Raw genomic sequence first — 19,755 nt, 5'->3', positions numbered from 1 at the left:
AGCTTTATTTGTAATAGCTAAAAACTAGAAACAACCCAAATACCTATCAAGAGGTGAATGGATAAAATGTTTTGTGGTATATCCATATAATGAATATCTAATCAATAATGAAAAAAAGTATGAACTCATTTTTTTTTTTGTTTTTCAATTACAGTTGTCCCATTTCCCCCCATTTCTCTCCCGCACCCAGCCCACCCCCTCTCCTGCAATCATATCCCTCCCCGTTGTCCGTATCCATGAGTCATTTATACACGTTCTTTGACTAAACCCTTCCCTTACTTATCCACATGCAACAACAAGACTTCTGGCCAAGATGGAGGCCTAGACAGACACGCTGAGTCTCCCTCCAAAACTAAGAAGGAATACAACTACGTCAAAACTAGAGACTACCAGAAGTTCCAGAAAATCAAGCTACATGGAAGTACAACAAACAAAGATATAAAGAAGAAATACTCATCTAGACAGGTAGGAGGGGTGGAGCCAGGGTGGAAAGAACATGGTGAGGTGGCAGCGTCAGCATCAGAGGCAGGCTGGAAGAAAGCAGTCACATATTTTAAAAAGTAGAGAGGGATACCTGGGAAGCATCCCCAGCTCCTGACCAGACCGCACAGATCACGGTCCCAGCACCAGGGAAAATCAAGCCTCATTGCCTCTGACCCTGCAGACCAGTAGAGGTTGGAGTGAAGGAAGAGACTGCTGGTGTCTCAGCAGAGTCTGCTTGTTTGGAGGGCCCCTACAGTCCTGGAATATCCACAGACCCACTCACTCTGGGAACAATGGCCAGGGAACTAGCTAGAGAGGTGCTAGTCCCATACAGAAGTGGGAAAGGAGCGTGGAAAAGGGGCAAGTGCTGAACCGGTGGCATTGTTCCCTCTCAGACCCCTCCCACCCACACAGCACCAGAACGTAGTGAAACGGGTCACACCTACTGACAAAATCCTAAGGCTCTGCCCCTTACACTGTAACAGGAACAACAGCTCTACCTAAGACTGAGGCAAACAAACACAAGAGCCTGTTAGGATGAGGAGACAGAAGTATGGCCCAAAAGGGGGAATGGATCAAGGTTCCAGTGGGAGAACTAAGTGACGAGGAGATAGCCAACCTAACAGACACAGTATTTCAAACACTGGTGATAAAGATGCTCACAGGCTTGACAGATATGCTTGAGTATGACAGACACATAAGGGAAGAAGTGAAGGCTATGCTAAGTGAAATGAAGGAAAATCCACACAAAACCAATGGTGAAGGAGAGAAAACCAAGGTTCAAGTCAATGATTTGGAACATACGGGAGAAAAAAAATAGTCAACAAGTACAGAATGAGGAATCAAGAATTGGAAAAAATGAAGAGAGGCTTAGGAACCTCTGGGACAACTTTAAACATGCCAACATCCAAACCATAGGGGTACCAGAAGGAGAAGAGGAAGAGCAAGAAATTGAAAGCATGTGTTAAAAAAATAATGAAGGAAAACTTCCCAAATTTGGCAAAGTAAATAGACATACAAGTCCAGGAAGCACAGAGTCCTAAACAAGCTAGACCCAAAGAGGACCACACCAAGACACATCGTAATTAAAATACCAAAGGTGAAAGATAAAGAGAGAATCTTAAAAGCAGCAAGAGAAAAGCAGAGTTACCTACCATATCACCCTGCCCAGGCTCTGTAGCTTCAGCTTCACTGGAGAGGACACTCCAGCGTCATCACAAGATGTCGATTCAACACGGGAGGAGACAGATACCGTGTCACTCCCGAGTTGGACTGCACAGCCATTCTCGGCGGTGCAGATAGACTCTTAAGAAGGTACACCATCGTCTCTCGAGACGGATGGCTGCCGCCGCCGCCGCCGCCGCCGCTGCCGCCGCCGCCGACCTACAAAGCGGTGCCTATAAGACTATCAGCTGATTTCTCAACAGAAATTTTTCAGGCAAGAAGAGACTGGCAACAAGTATTCAATGTGATGAAAAACAAGGACCTACAACCAAGATTACTGTATCCAGCAAAGCTATCATTTAGAATGGAAGGGCAGATGAAGTGCTTCCCAGATAAGGTAAAGCTAAAAGAGTTCATTATCACCAAGCCATTATTGTATGAAATGTTAAAGGGACTTATTTAAGAAGAAGGAGATCAAAACTATGAACACTAAAGTGACAACAAACACAACTATCAACAACTGAATCTAAAAAATATAGACAAAGTCCAAGTAAGCAAACCAGAGTAGGAACATAATCATAGGTATGGGGATCATTTGGAGGGTTATCCACTGGGAGGGGGGAGGGGGAGAAGTGGGGAAATGGTGCAGGGATTAAGAAGCATAATCGGTTGGTACAAAATAGGGGGAAGTTAAGAATAATATAGGAAAGGGTGAAGCCAAAGAACTTAATATGTGCAACCCATGGACATGAACCAAGGGGGGTAGGATTGCTGGAGGGAAGGGGGGGTACTGGGAAGAGGGGAGCAAAGGGGAAAAATTGTAACTACTGTAACATAATCAATAAAATATACTTAAAAATTAAGAAGAAATTAAAAATAATACATGTAACAACATGGATGAATCTCAAAATAGTTATGCCATATGAAAGAAGCCAGATGCCCCTCTACAAAAATGAGTATATATTGTATGGTTCCACTTACATAGAGTTTTAAAGAATGAAAATTAATCCATATGATATAATACAGATTAGTGGTTGCCTGGGGGGAGTTGTGAAAGGGTGGAGGAGATGGATAACAGGGTACAAAGGAACTGGGGGTGGTAGATATGTGGTGGTGCTCTCCTGAGTGTATCCATATGGGAAAACTAATCAAAGTCTGGTCTTTAAGTAAGTGCTGTTTTTAATATGCCAGTTTTACCTTAATAAAGCTGTACATTGTTTGAAGATGCCAGATGAGATATTTGTAGAGTGGGGTGGCTTTCCCAGAATATGGTCCCTTGAATGTAAAGCAGCTCTCTGAAAACTGCTTCTGCACCAGGTCGTGGCTTCCACGTTTATAGCAAGAGGATGCCTAGTAAGAGAGCTTTCTTTTTTTTAAAAAAAAGTAATTTATTTATTTGTTTGTTTATTTTTTTTAGAGAGAAGGGAAAAGAGAAAGAGAGGGAGAGAAACATCACTGTGTGGTTGCCTCTCACTTGTGCCCCCAACTGGGGACCTGACATGGAACCTAGTCATGTGCTCTGACTGGGAATTGAACCAGCGACACTTGGTTCACAGGCCGATGCTCAATCCACTGAGCTACAGCAGCCAAGACTGAGAGTTTCCTTTTAAGGGGTGCTCAGGGTCTGACTTTTTGGAGCAGTCTCTTGCACTATTTAGTTTAATATGCTCTACATCCCATTGCATTGCAATGTAGACAGAGGGAAACGAGAAAAGGATTTGTAGGTTAAACAGTGAGGTAGCACAATGCAGCTAGTTGGCACTAGTGTTAATAATCAATGACCTTAGATCCTTCAACACAGATAATAAAAATGCATGGGAAGTGATCTGGGATAAAAATCATTAAGAATGGTTTTCTAGAGCCACATGTGAAAATTAACCTCATCTTTAAATATCTGAATATTTCCATAGGACGTCACAGTATGCTGGTTGACATTAGGGTGAGGTAATGTACAAATATTTTTCAGTTTGAAATAGATTGATTTTATTCAAAAATTTCAGCAATGAGTTTTAAATCTCAATGTAATAATATCTTCAGTGTAGTGTTCTAAGAAATACTGTAGTGTTCCTGTTACATTACCCTAAAAAAGATGGTGAGGGGAGAGGTAGCCTTTATAGCTTATTTGACTTTATTAGTAGAATCATTCTTAAGGAGAGACAACTTGAATTCAGCAATTCAGACTTTTATATTACTGTTTGCTGTGTTATTATCTATGTTACATGTTTCCAGAGTCTTCAGAGTTCTACATTAATTTCCCCTAAAAGACTTTAGATAAAAGACCTCCAAAAACATTGTGAAAAAGAAAAGTGACAAATTATATATGACTATGAATATTATTGTAGTTCTTGTTGCTATTAAAAAATGAGAATAAGTAAAACATTCTCCAAGGCTGTAGGGAATGTTTATAACTACCATAAGTATACTATATAAATAGGGAATATGTTAGGGTTTAATTTGTTCTATGGCATTTATAAAAATTGTGAATTTTTACTCATCAGAGAAAAACCTACCATGAACAAACCCTAAATACTTGGACATATTTCACCTTTGCATTATCTGTGTCATGCCATGGGCTGTAGGATTATGGCAACTGAAAGCAGACACTTCTGTACAAAATACAGTCCATTTATGTTGATTTTATTAATTTCATATATGATAAAATATTTGTTTTTAATTGAGAAAAACATTGGGATTACATGAGTAAGACATTAATTGTAATTTTTTTTTTGTTAAATTTTAAGGCATAGGCTAAAAGTCTAGAAGTTAGTTATTTGTGATTCCTCTCTCCTGTGCAATTCTATACAATGATCTTATGGGCTGAGACCCACATTGTGAATGCACAAAAGATGCAATTAGGGATTATATTGTAAAAATTTTGCCCAACTAAACTACAGTATTCCCTCACTTATCGTGGGTATTATGTTCTAGATCCCCCCCCCGCCCCTGCGAAGTAGGAACCTTACATTTATTCTACACTCTTAAATCTATGTAACTTTAACAACATGCATATACAGTACCGCAAAATCCTGCGATATAGCGAAAAATCCACGATAAATAATTAAATATAATATTTCTAAAAATTTGTGATACAGTGAGGCCGTGATAAGTGAACTGTGATACAGAGAGGGACTACTGTATTTCTAATTCACTGAAATTTTACCAAGGGATTTGTGAGATGATCTTATAGCTTTGTTGTAGAAATATTTAAGATACATTAGTAATTATGAAAATATATTAGAAAGAATAATAATGAATTCATGAGAAAACTTAAAGATACAAGATATAATGTGTTCTGTGGATGAAACTTTTTCTGCCCACCATGATATTAGTTCAATATTGTCTAAATATGTAGGTGGGTACAGTGTTAAATAAGCTAGCTTTGACACTACAAATTGTATTTGGTGTCCTAATCATTTATTAACTCTTTGTGTATCTTCAAAAATAATGGATAATTTAACAATATGTTCACATACAATATTGCAGAAGATCTTAATGAGGCAGAAAAAATTAACATTTAAATGGGTGATAGGTTTTTTTCTCAGAGCAGCTGGAAGTTATGAATTGCCAAGTAGGAAAATTTTGGTAATCTGAGTAATCTGTATTGCTTGTCCAGAATTTATCTGAGTTTGGCACCATAAATTTAGAAATAGAATAATGACATGGGAGGAAGTTCGTTATGTTGAGTAATGTATTTGTATCAAATTTCACATTTTACAGACTGAAGAAACATAAAACTCAGCATCTAAAAGATGAATCTTTATTATTTTAATTAGTAAAATTTATTATTTTGGTGTACTGACTTTTTTCCTCTCCATATAATGTAAGGTGATGTGAAGAATTGAAATGAATACTTAACTAGTTTACTTGATCTATGTAGACAACTTCAGTAGTTAATCCAGGCATCAAAACAGATTGCTTTCCCCAAAAGAATATGTTTTACATGACAAGTAGACTGTATAATTGTAAAATAACTTGTTAAATTTGTGTTGATTACTTAAAAAGAGTTTATAGAATCTACATGGGGAAAAAATGCTCACTGAAGAACACAAATGCAAGAGATAATGTGTAAAGAATTTCCCTACATAAACAAATACTTTGATAAAAAATTTTCCTAAATGGAGAATAAAGGCATCTAGAAACTTTCACATACATTTCTGTTTCTATGTTTCTTCATGGGAACAGCTCTTAATATTGTAGTTAGAAGCATGCATCTTTGATCTTTTTAGTTTTAGAGGATATTTTATTTGATTTCTATATAAAAGTCTGGCTTTGATTTACTGGAAGGTAAAGATAAAGATAGAAGCTTACATATTAAAAAAATAACTATGTTATTCATAATATTTAAAAGACAATTTATTCTGATCAGCTGAAATACACTAATTAAAATGCACAAATGCTGACATTAAAATTTTGTTCTTCACATGAAAATTATTTCTGTCCTTGGACCTTGATCTACTTGTTACAAAGGAGTATTATCAAAAGATAATAATTACCCATGATGCTTTGTCACAGTGTCCGTTTTTCCCACCGAGTGAATGGCCATTGTCAGCTGAGAACAACAACAAAAACAAAAACCCTCTGACTTTCTAATGATGCCTGTATTTTTCCTTTTTGTAATTTTTCCCCTTATATATGTGGCATTTTATATTTCTTATGTTCCTATGTTATCCTACTGTGAGAAAGAATAGTAATTATATCTAATTAGAAAAGATTAAAGTGCTATGACTCATGGAAGTAATGAATGTTAATTATGTTTTAACCAAGCCATAAATCCCAAACCTACATTTTGCACTTGAAATTAGTTTACAACCTGATCAGGAGCATAATACCAGTGTAGTGAATGTTCATCTGGGTGCTTGTTTTCTTCAATACACTTCTCACACTCATGACAGCCTTGTCACAAAGGACCCATCTTCCTTTAGGCAGAAAAAGAAAGCCAGTATGATTTTTTTAAAACATTAGTTTACTTTATAATGTTTTGATTTTACTTACTTTATGTAGGTTAAATCACAGTAACATATGAGAATGGGATAATATCTATAGTTAAAAAAAGAACAGAAAAATTCTTAGTCTTCCATTTTAACAGGCTTTCGGAACACTACACTATTTTCAATTTAAAATCTTCTAGGTTAAGAGATATAAAATGCAATACAGACATGATTATTTCCTTTTAAACAATGAGGACTTTCTTTTCATCATGGTCTCAGTATGAATGTTCGTTTCAGTTATAGTCCAGTTCACAAAGATCGCTCCTGAATTCATCTAACATATGCAGTTTTATAGTGGAGCAGAGGGAGACATTACACACAAATAGGTTTGTGCTGTAAACACATATGGGCATAAGGGATTGTCTAGGATGAAGACAGAAAACAAAGACAACATAAAAACTTCAAAAAGATTGAATTGAAATTTTAGAATGTAAGAAATTCTCATTTATCTATCTACCTATCTGACATTAAGATGATAACTTTTGAAAATATAATGTGTTAAAGTGTTTTTAAGTCTGTTGATAAGATAACACATTGGCATAGTGTGAACATTGCCCCATTAATCTGAGACAGATGCCCCCTTGGGGAGATATAAGCTGTTTTTACTCTCCAGGTGAATATATATGAGCTTCAGCCATATTATTTCTAACTAAATCTGTGCTCATGCTAACTATGAGAAGGAGCAACACTAGACACTATGAGATATATTTACGTGATGGGACAATTATTCTGTGATCTCTTAGTGTACAATGAAGAAAAAAGTTATTGAAACTTTTGTTAACAACTTTAAAGGCAAAAAAAGGATTGAAAATATGGACATGTACAGTTACCTTTAGGGTAAAAATCAGTAAATATTACTCTGTTCTGAATGAAGAGAAGGAAAATACAGTGTCTTCTAAAAACTGAGAGTGGCCTTTTAAAAGGAGCATTTCTTTTATTATAGTATTTGCAGGCTTACCCCTTCTTTGATTGCTTCTTTTGCATGGCACATTTCATTGGAAAATATTTGCATATCATAAACCAAGAGTAGCATTTAAAAATGGGTTCTGTGAAGGTTATAAGAATAATATATAATTACTTTTGTGTTGAAAACAAAATGAATAAATATTTGCTCTCAGATGCTCTGTCATATAAAAGTGGAGTCAGAGTTCAAGTTGTTTCTATAGCATGTATTTATTTACTTGGACCTCTTACAATGTCCTTCCTTTAACATAAATTTTATGGTGAATTATTATAATCATCCCTTCACAAACATCCCTGATTCCCTTGAACCTCTCTTGCTTCATCAGACTCATTTATCAAAACTACAATATAGGGAAAAATCCAGTTCTTGCCCTACTCTGTACTTGCACCTGTGGGGATGAGTGTGGCTAGAGAAAACACAAAACAAAACAAAATAAACAAAAACAACAAAACAGCTCTACTGCCCTTCCCAATTACCACAAACTTCAAATGCTCCTGTCTGGTCTAGCACTCTTCCCACTCTCCTTCACCTTTTTATACCACCTCCTCTCTTCTCAGACTTCCAAATTCTACCTCCTTTCCAGATGATGTCCTTGCTTCCTATTTTCCTGACTATTAAAACCATCAGAAGATATATCCCACAACATTTCAGCACCACACACTGCCTTCTTACTTTTCATAAGATATACCAAGTTGCTTTGTGAAGCTTGTGTCTTAAATTTCTGCACAAAACCCGTTTAGTCTCACATACTCAATAATATTGTACCAACAATTCTCCCACTCTACCACATCATAAATTCCCCTCTCTGTGGAACCATTCCTCTAAGAATACACTCATCCTGTAATTTTACCAATATTGAAAATATCTTTACTTCATCTTCTCTGCCAGTTATTATCCCATTTCTTTGCTCCCATTTATAGCAAAATTCCTTGAGCAGGCTGTCTGTACAGGTGGTCTTTAATTCTGCTCCTCTCCTTTTCCCTTCAGTCCATTCCAGTCAGACTCCCATCCCACCATTCCATAAAAATCGCTTTTGTAAAGATCACCAGGGATCATATACTAAAAAGTCCAGTAATTCTCAGTCTTCTTTTATTTGAGTTATCAGCAGCATTTGGCACAGTTGATCATTCCTCTTTCATACACGTTCTTTATTAGCTCCTGGGTAACACATATTCTTGCTTTTGCTCCTATAACACTCACTCTTCTTGTTAGTATTCTTTGATGGTTGCAATATGTATTTTCTTTGCTGTTTAAGAATATCTAATGCTAGCATACTTTACTGAATTCATTTATTCTATTAATTTTGGTGTATTCTTTAGGGACACACACATATATAAATAAATTATATCATTTTCAAACAGTAATAGTTTTACTTCTTTCTTTTCAATATGGATGGCTTTTATCTCTTTTTCTGGTCTGATTGCTGCGGCAAGGACTGTCAATACTATATTGAATAAAAGTGATGAGAGTGGGCATTCTTTTCTTGTTTCTCATCTTAGAGGAAAAGTTTTCAGCTATTCAGCATTGAGTATGATGTTAGCTATAGGCTTGTCATATATAGCCTTTATCATGTTGAAGTAAGCTTCCTCGATATCCACTTTGTTGAGTTTTTTTTTATAAATCATTAATGGATGTTGCATTTTGTTAAATGCTTTATTTATTTATTTTTTATTTTTACATTAATTTCAAAGAATGTAATATTTTTCTCATTCATTCTGTTTATATGATGAATCATATTGTTTTGCAGACCTTGAATCACTCTTTCTTCCCTGGTATAAGTCCCACTTGATCACGGTGTATAATTCTTTTAAAGTATTGTTGAATTGATTTGCTACTATTTTGCTGAAAATTTTTGCATCTACGTTCATCAGGGGTATTGGCCTTCAATTCTCTTTTATTGTAGTGTTATTGTATGGTTTTTGTATCAGAGCAATGCTTAGCCTTATAGAATAAGTTTGGAAGCATTCCTTTCTCTTCAATTTTTGGAATAATTTGAGGAAGATAGGTATTCATTCTTCTTTAAATGTTTGGTAGAATTCACCTGTAAAGCTGTCTGGTCCTGGTGTTTTGTATATTGGGAGTTTATTTTTTTATTACCACTTCAATTTCATTGCTATCAGTTGGTTTGTTCTGATTCTCTGTTTCTTCTTGGTTTAGTCTTAGAAGGTTGTGTGTTTCTAGAAATTTACCTATTTCTTCTAGATTGTCCAAAATTAATATACAGAAATCCATTTTGTTTCTATACACTAATAATGAATGATTCTTAAGAAGAAATTAAGAAAATAATTGTATACATTGACCTTTCACTGTATCTAGAAGACTTTTATAATTTCTTAACTCAAAAATATTTTTATATCTTTATAAAGTATATTTGTAAATGTGTTTTTGGGATTCCTCTGCCCCTAGTTAGTTGTTCTTCTTATGTTCTGTGTTAAATAATAAACAATATAATTGTTTATAGTCGATGCCTAACTATCTCTGCTAATATAATTTGCTGCACATTTTACCAAAAAATGTGAATGAATAAATATGAAATAACAAAATTCTCAACATTCAGTAACATTCTAAAATTCTTTCACTAATAAAATTTCTCCATTTTTGGTAAAGACTACTTTACTTCCTGTTAGGAATTCTGTAATAATTTATTCTCAGTTTTAGACTATTATCTTACTACTTGAAATGTTTTTTGCCTTCAGGTATAAATGAATCTCTTAAGCAGGTAAACAAATTATCTTAAACTCCTATATGAATTTTCAAGTACTTGTTCTCCCTTAGTCTCTTTTTGTTGTGCCACTTAGCTTCTTTCACAAACATCTAATCTGCTTTCATTTGAATTAAGCAGGCAGCATGTTTTGATACAAATTTTGGTTTAAATTTATGCGTCATTTCTTTATCATCTTTAGAACTCTCTGTACTATCAGCATTTATGCATTTCATGTTCCAAACATGACTGTTAACTGTAGCCAGATCTTCATATCATGTTGTCCTGTTCTAGAATTCTGTGAATGAAAAGATGTTAATTGTGTCCTCTCTCTGGCTAGTAAGTAGTAATTAGTAAGTCATACTAAGTAGGCAAAAGAGAATACTAAACTTTACCTAATATCACTTTATTATTAATCATCATTTATCACAGAATTTTGATAAGTTGACATATTTACCCTATATAAGGGCATATTTTGAAGTTTGTATTCCCATTTAGCTAAAATGTTGATGACAGTTCAAAAGTAAGTGTTTGCTGCCAGGAAAGGGAACTTTTTTCAAAGAAATATGATTTAAAAAATGTTTCTTACTCATACCTATCATTAAATGGGCACAGCTTTAAAACCTAAGCACCTGCAAGGGTTTTGCTTATTATTCCATTACTCAGCTGTGACTTACAGAGTGCCCAGTGCAGAGAAAACAATGTAATGACTGTCTCTTTCCTGAAATAATTACTGTATGAAAAATAGCAGGTATACTAAGTCCAATGAGATGATAAAATACAAGGAGGTTCCCAAATTCAAGGGTGGGCTGATTTCCATGTGGGGAATTGAAGCGTGCAAACTAGTTGAGCTAATAAATCCAATTGGTCAGTTGGTGTTTCTCTTTGAAAAGACTCAGAAAAATTGGTGGGAAAAGATGAGGGCTTTTGAGAGCTCTTGTACAGTGTCCTCATATTCAAGTAATGGGCAAAATAAGTGGGTGCCATAGCAACATCTGCTTTCCCAAAGCCATGCTATGCTTTCATTTTGTCTTTTGTTAAATGACACTTCAGAAAAAAACTGTACTTTGTTCAGGATTAAGCCAACATTCTCTTTAATAAACTATTGTAGTATCCTCTTCTTTGCTTCCACTCTCATCTCTGTTTTCTCTATTCCCCACATACATACACCTAACTTTCTTTAAAAACAAACAAACAAAAAATCTCAGTCTGATTATTGTCCCTGTAAACTCCATAGAATTTAAAATTGTTATCCTAGCTTACAAGGTTCTGCAGGGTCTGCCTCCTTCTGACTTCTCTAATTTCATTTTGTATCAACCCAAGCCTTGCACATTATCATTTATCTATCTTGGCTACCTATCTTTTTCTCCAAGAATTCAAATTCATTTCTACCTCAGACTTGTTTTTTCTCATCTTGAAATACATCTCCCCATCCCCAGAAAAAATATTTGATTTGGTGATTCTTCATAATTTAAGCCTCAGTTCAAACACCTCTTTGTAGATATGCCTTCCCATCTACCTATGTTAAATTAGCCTCTTCTATTCACTCTCTATCCTAAAATTATTTTTTATTTTCTCCATATCTCTTACAAGTAACAAGAATTATGTTTTTATTTACTTCTTCCCTTTTTCATTTTAGGTTTCTGTCACCGAAATGTGCACTACATGTGAACAGAGCACATGTCTACTGTTTATTCATAGTGGTACCATAGCATCGAGAACAGTGCTTGACATATAGAAGACATTTAATGGATGTTTTCTGAATGCATGATTGGTTAACTCAATAATGAATAAATAAATAGAGTGATCTTTAGTAGTCACACTCTATGGTGAGTGTAGATTTTTCCATGTGCCAGTCAGTGACTCTGGTATGGCCTAAATATATGTTTAAAAAGCTTAAATTATTTATTGGTTTATAGTAGAAAAATGTTATAGAAAACTAAAATGAATTGTTCATTTGTTTTGATTCAAAAAAAATTAATGATTCAACACAAAAAGGATTGTAGAGATCCTCTCCTTTGTCTCCATAGTCAATTGTTAAGGGCTCTTAAAAATATCTTTATGAATAGGAGTTAACAATATATATTGAATGTCAATGTGAGGGTTGAAGAGTAGTTCCAGGAAGATAATGCAGGAAGAAGAGAGACAAAATGGTTTTAGAATTAAGGGTGCATTTTGGAGATTTCAGGGATCTGGGAGTGATTGACCTAAGAATGGCTGTAGAATAGTGATGAGTTTGGAAAAATGGAAAGGAGGTTATTTGAAAAGACTGTTGTAACCAATAACGAATTTGGTGTCCAATTTCATAACAAATACCAAGGCTGCAGAACTGTGATAGCCAGGGCAGGGTCTGTATAGGGCAGAGTTGGAGGTAAGGATGAGAAGAAGTACAGGGCACTTGGTGGAAGTTGGTAGCATATTGTAGAGAAGTTCTCAGAACAGCTGAGGGGATTGGTGCTGAACGGGGCAAAGTATAGCATATGGGTTTGTTGGGGGAGGTCATTAAGAGGACATGACCTGGGAGCTACATCTGGGCAATTGGAGGCTCCTTCCTTCTTTTCTGTCCTTGGAATGTGTGTTCCAGTATACCTACTGTTCCCATACTGGCAGCCATTTTCAAGGACATAGTCTTGAGAGAACAATGTGTTGTTGAAACCATGTGGATGGTGTACATGACTGAATACAGTTAAGGCCTCTGTATAAGTTTTTAATGACATATCATTTATAATTTTATATATATATTTAAGATTCTGGAGGCAGGTATGGAGATCTGCTCACCTCATGGCACCTAAGATAAACCTCATAAGTAAGCTCCCTTCCTTGTTAAAAATGGTCACCTACCATTCCGGGGTGGTCTGCCCTTTCCTTGTTTTCTTCTAGCCCCCTGTGTATCAGAGCCAGTTTCATATTTCACCCAGGAAGCTCTCATGATGTTTCCACAGAATCTCAGTGATGTTGCCTACTGACTGTGTGACCTTTGTCAAAAATTGTTTAACCTATGTGATCCCTAGTTTCCAGGGCAATATTGGTCCCCAATAGCACCATTTATACATTTTATAGAAGTTGTTTTCAAGAAATGTCTAGGATATAAATACTATGCTACATTGCCATTTTTAATTGCTCATGATAGCTGTGTAAAGAAAATACTGACATTGCTTTCTAGAGCTGTGTTGTGAATGAGCTGTCTAATAAACTGGCTGAGATGTTAGAGTAGGCATCTACAGAAAAGCTGAGATAAGGTGTAAAAGGGTCTACACAAGAAAAATTAGGGTTGGGGGTCATGTCATCCACAGTAGCAATGTGTCCCTCTGTACATATCTGAGATCATTAAAAACCCTATTCCTGTCTTGTGTCCTGGTGTACACCTGTGGGAAATTGCTTTGTTTTGAAAGAGAGGCAGAGAACTTGCAGTGGCCACCTGACTCTGGAAGCATCAAGAAGCCCTCTAGCTATCTCTCCTTAAAGGAAGTGTTTATTGGATGAACAATTGCTATCATTTCTAGGGCATTTAGGGTGTGCCAGATACTCTTCTCAGAACATATGGATTCATTGGTCCTCACAAGAATCTTATGACATAGGTTTATCAATGATGCCCATTTTGTAAGTGAGAAAACTGATGTATAGAGAGAGTAAGTAACATTCATAAGCTTACACAACCCACACACATAGAAGCTGAAACTCAGTTCCTGGCATTCTGGTTTAGTATGTTGTTTGATCATTGTTCTATATTGAGACCATCCTGTTTTTGTAGATCTCAAATTTTAAGAGGTGTTATAAACACTTGAGGACTTTATTGAAATACAGATACATGGGCCTAGTCTCAAAGAACCATTTTTGGGCCCAGGTATCTGCAAATTTTCCTGGCTTCTCAGGAGAGTTTGATGAATAGCAGAGTTTAAGGAGTTTTTATCTATAAGTCAGTTTACCTTGAAATAGAATATATTCTCTTTCATAGAATAATGATAATGGAGTTTAGTCAGGACTGAATTGGGAAACTAATGGGAGAACTTGCACTTGTTAAATCAAGGATTCTCCCATTGGCCAGAAACAGCTGAGTTGGTAATTGTAATGAAATCCCCATTTTTCAGCTACACCTACCTGATAAATACTATTCACGGCTATAGGAGGCAGCACAGTTTGGTGGCATATAGGATTTCAGCAAGAATGATCTTAGTTCAAACTTTGGGTGTATAGTTTGTAGTTAATAGTACACTGAATATCACCTAACTTCTTTGGGTCCCAATTTCTTCTCAGAAAAGTACAAGTGAAAATTCTTTTGCAACCCTGCATGAAGATCAAATGAAATAGTACTTCTGAGACTCTTGAAGGTGTGCATCCCACATTAGTTGCTTTCCTTTAGCAGTGAGCAGAAACCTCACAGGACTTTAAAGTCCAGAGCATTTGTTTTCAGTGGTAAAATATGCATTACTTTTGATACTCCCGCTGTTATAAAACTCAGTCATTGTAATCTTACAGAAAGAAATTTTCTTGTATAGACTTTAATGGTTATCTCTCAAACTCCCAGATGGTTCCATCAACAACTTAAGAAATTTATTAAATTAGTCCCTTCTAAACTTCACATTTAATTCTGTTTCAATGGCTTCAAACTCCAGCTTTCATTTGAATTCTGAAAAAAATTGGAGAATTATTTTCCTCGTAAACTCCAAAATGCTGTTTTGCTTGCCTCTTTTGAGCAGAGCCTGATATAGCTTCAAAGGGATAAACAAGTCTGGCACACAATTTTACATTAGGCTCCACGAGATTTCATTTTCCTTTATAATCCTAATAACTGAAACAGACTAGTAGAGAGTTGGGTGGGAAGGATTCTTTTTTCCCTGTTGGGTATTGTGTTTTATTTCCTTTATTGAACTAGTTTTCATTAGAATTCTTCAACTAAGAACTAAGAAAGGGTTAGAAAAGTTCATATTTCCCTGATGCCATCCCATCATGGCTTCATCACAAAAGTTCACTTCAGTTTCTTTTCAATTAGATCAAGGATTTTAGGTCTGCATTGTCGTGGCCCAAGAGGTATGCTCAGGTCTAAGGCAGACCCTGGCACTGTAACTTTCTGATTCACACAGATCCTTAATGTGAAAGTAATTTTCATCCTAAATTATTATGTAAATTTTTTAAAAGAGGTTTATTGTTCCTTTTATATTATAAATAGATCATAGTCACCATTAGTTCTGTGTTTATTTAGGAGAAATATTGCTGCTGCTTCTGCACTAGGAAAACAAAGACAGTATTCCATTTTTTTATCTGTATGACTTATCTATGAAAGCTTGACTAAGTAAAGAAGCCTTCCTTTAGTCAACTGTATAAAAGGATATAATTCACATTTCCTTAAAAATTAAAGTTGCCAAATGCTGTTATCTAGTTATCTAGAGTCCTAGAGTCCTTACTAGAGAGCTAAGAAATGACCTGGAGATATGAATAAATTCTAGAGGTACTTTAGTTTATATTTAAATAAGATCAGTTACTGGGGCTGAATGGGTAAGACTCTGAATATATGATCATTTGCTGCAATGATTTATATAACAATATGAGGTATAATTACAGAACCAGTACTCAGTGGATGGACTGTGCATTTATATTATCTTTTTCCCACTATTGATGTTCTCCTCATCAAATTTACTGAAATGGATCTTCTAAACCTTCTTATTCAAGCCCATTCCCTCCTGCCTTTTTCTGAACAATCTTTATACTTTTATGAAAAAATAAGATCATTTGAGTTGATTCTTTTCAGAGTTTTTCGTCTCCATCATACTTCTTTTTCTCACCTGTCTTCTGAGGTGAATGCTGTAACCTTTTCCTTAAGTTTATCTCCTTTCAACTCTGGGACATTTCTTTTTCCTTCTTATTTAGTCTTCTTCATCCTCTAACCCCTCTTCTTCATCTCTTCCTACCAGTAGTTCCAGGATGGTTGGAACTTCCTTCTTTTAGAAACTGTTCCTTTATGGTTTTCATGATACTGGCTGTCTTATATTGTTATTACTGGCTTTTTTGGTCTTTTTTTTTTTTTTTTACACCTTTCAAATGCTTTTCCATTTTTTTTCCTTTTTGACGTATGACAACAAAAGTTCATGTCTCACTTACCTTGTATACCCATCACTGATTAGCTGGAGTATCTGTTTCTCATGGTTAGTCATGGACACAAGATGACAGAGGATACACCTCAATGCGTACATCCAAAATCTCCAAGGCAAGAAAAAGAGAATGTAGTAAATTACAGAATGGCACCTAAAACTTCTACCTAGAAGAGATTCATATTACTTTTGTGAACATTTCACTGGTCAAAGTCAGTCATATGGTTAAGCCCAACTTCTGAGTGCAATCCTGTTATAATACGTATTTTGAGAAAAGTCATGGGACTGTTCAATCAATGGCTGTTAGTGACTGCCACACAAAACTATGACAAGTGTTACCTTTTGTAGTGTCCTATCCACATTAAATGCTAAGTTTGTTGAAACTCAGTACTCTACAAGGGACCTTACTACACAGTACATAGTAAATATTTTAAAAACTTGCCAAATTAAATTAAAGGTGCTGTGAATCAGTTTTAAAACAATTGTGGGTATAGATTCAGAAATAAGTAAAGCAAAATATTTGCTATAAACTATGTGTTTCCTTGCAATTTACTCTCATAATGTATAATGCATTCATGTGACCGGGAAGGTGCAAGAAGAAATAAACAAAATAGATCTAGTGAGGTATCTTGTTTTACCAAAATGACTCAAATATATTGTAAAATATGCCAATGCTGATATGGGTTAGCTAGGCCTTTATTGCTTCTATCTTGGGTCATAGCCTTAACACTGTTCTGGTTTCCCATCTGACCTTAACACTCTTTTGTAAACATTCTTCACTTGGAAGGAACTGAGAAGGCAGCAGAAGGAAGTGACTTTGAGCACTATACTTGATTAACTGACATTATTACATTGTGCATGTGTGTTTTCTAATTCTATACTCACTTCTACCCAATTGCTTTCTCTTTTCCAGCCTCAGTTAACTACCAAATAAATATAGGGCATATGTACTATGTACTATTGTACAATACTGTACAATAAGCATAATTTCAGTTGACTATTTTAAAAATTGAGGAAATACCAGAATATTGTAAACTCTCATAACCACCTCAAGTTCCTTGTGGAATGAAGTAGGAATATAATTAAGTCAGATTAAGCTCTTGGGTCTATAAATTAATATATTAATGGAGTGAACTCTGAGCTGTGCCTTAATGGAATCTGGATATGCAGATCAGATGCTTCTTATTATTAAAAAAAAATCAAACAGAAAGATTTGGACAATAGAATTAGAATCAAGAGTGGAATGAGTAGAGATCTCTCAACAAGAATAGGGAACATGTGCCCTGCCTGGGTGGCTCATTTGGAGTATTGTCCTATACAACAAAAGGAGGTTCAGATTCAGTCCCCGGTTGAAGCACATATGGGAGGCAACTGGTTAATGTTTCTCTTTCACCTCCATTTTTCTTTCTTACTCCCTCTCTTTCTTTCTTCCCCCTGCCCCCGCTCCCCTCTCTCACCACCCTGTCCCCTTCCTCTCTCTCAAAAAAAAAAAAAAAAAAAAAAAAAAAAAAATTCTCAGGTGAGGATTTAACAAAAAAGAACAAGGAGCATGATTGAGTTTCATGAGAGATAGAATTAATAAATAGAATTGAATCTGGTTAAGAAGACATTTATGCTGATCTGGAGGAAGGTGGGGGAGTTATTTAAAAGAAAAAATAACAACTTTTCCTTCCATAATTTTTTTTTTCAGTTTTTAATTGCAGTTGACATTTTCCCCACAGGTTAGAGCAGTGCACTAAATGACTGGTCTGAGACTATTGTCTCTGTCTCTGTATCTCTCCCTCTTACTCAGCAACCCATTAGCCCTACCTATGGGTAATTTGTTGTGGAAAATATCTTACTACTGTCAAGAGAGTCAACCAAATTACTTGAATCTGTGATGCTTTGATTCTCCATAAAACCCCCTTTTTGGAAGAGGATATAAAGAATGGCTTTTTCAGTCAAAGAACTGTTTTTCAGTTTATCTGAACAATTGTCATCAATGTTTAGTGATTTAAATAATAATTATTATTAATTAGTTATTTTTTAGTGATTTATTAAGAAGTGGCTCACAGCCCATTTCTTTTCACAGTTATTACTGTGTTACCTCAAACTTGGTTTCTTTGTTCTTTATCTTAAAAGTGGTAGTAATTTAGTCAGTACATCTCTGTCTCTAATTTTGATATGCAAATTAGTATGCTTTTTCCCAAGTACAATAGGAATGATTTAAATTGAACAGAAAGGAAGTTTATTTTTTCTGAAATAATTTCTGCAACCATCATACCTCATCAATTGAATGGCTCCCTATTCAGCAGAATCTTTTATATACAAACATTAATTTCACTGTAAAATTACAATCGCTTCCAGTTATAAAATTGGGTTCATAAGTTTGCATATTTTTCTTGTAAACACAGATTTTTTTCAGTTTGGCTTCCTAACAGTTGGCCATTTCTGAAAAGTTCAACTCTTTGATGAATGACCAGCTGTATAATTTAATTTCTTCTTTCCTTTGAAGCTAAAAAAATAAAGCAATATAGAATTGATTTAGCTGTGAATGATTTGACTCTTGAGTGTTAGTCAAAAATGGAAGCCTCTGAAAATGTTCCTCCTTTATCTTTTGCTTATTTCTTAAAAGATGTACCTGGTGTTGACCTGTCTGTTATGATTGGCAAAGGAGACTTATGTGTAAGCCAAACAAAAAGCTGTCAGAAATTGCTGTCATAGAATGTACTCGTTCTAAGTAATGGAAATTGACAGGGTCAGAAGAGCAACAAGTGGACACATGGTTAGTAAATCAAAAGAAGAAATTTGAGGACTAGAGTCTGTCTCTGATCATCTGCAATAAAAATGAAAAAAAAAGATAGATGAAAAATATCTTTCTTCTTTTTTATTGCAGGTATTCATTTCAGCTTGGAGTGGGGATAAATGCTGCTTGTTAGAATATTGTGCATAGAAAGTCAGTTTTTCCTTTCCAGCCAAATAGGAAGTAAATCAGTTTGTATCACTTTACTTAGAGTGAGAAAACTATTAAAACAACAGTCATACACAATTCTTTTTAATTCCATCAATTTTTGATGTCATATTGAATATGTTATTGTAGGGTGGACTCAAAGTGATGTCTATCCCTCATTTTTTTAATGTTGGCCTATGGGAGATTTGGAAATAATGGCTTTGTGAATTAGGCTAATCTTGATCTCAAAGACACCAACAACATTGCTAAATCTATGTGATAATAAAATGCCATACTATTCTGATATATTATGTTAATAATGTATTAACAAAGAAATGGCTTGCTTTCAGTATTAAAATTATAATTCAAATGTATTTTGGACTTTGGGGTTGTAATTTTACTAGCTATCAATATATTCCAATAAAGAAGCCAACATATGG

Source organism: Furipterus horrens, unplaced genomic scaffold (genome assembly GCF_987537825.1).
Source record: "Furipterus horrens unplaced genomic scaffold, mFurHor1.1.pri manual_scaffold_5, whole genome shotgun sequence".
Classification (NCBI taxonomy): Eukaryota; Metazoa; Chordata; class Mammalia; order Chiroptera; family Furipteridae; genus Furipterus; species Furipterus horrens.
Note: the sequence above shows the minus strand (reverse complement) of the source record.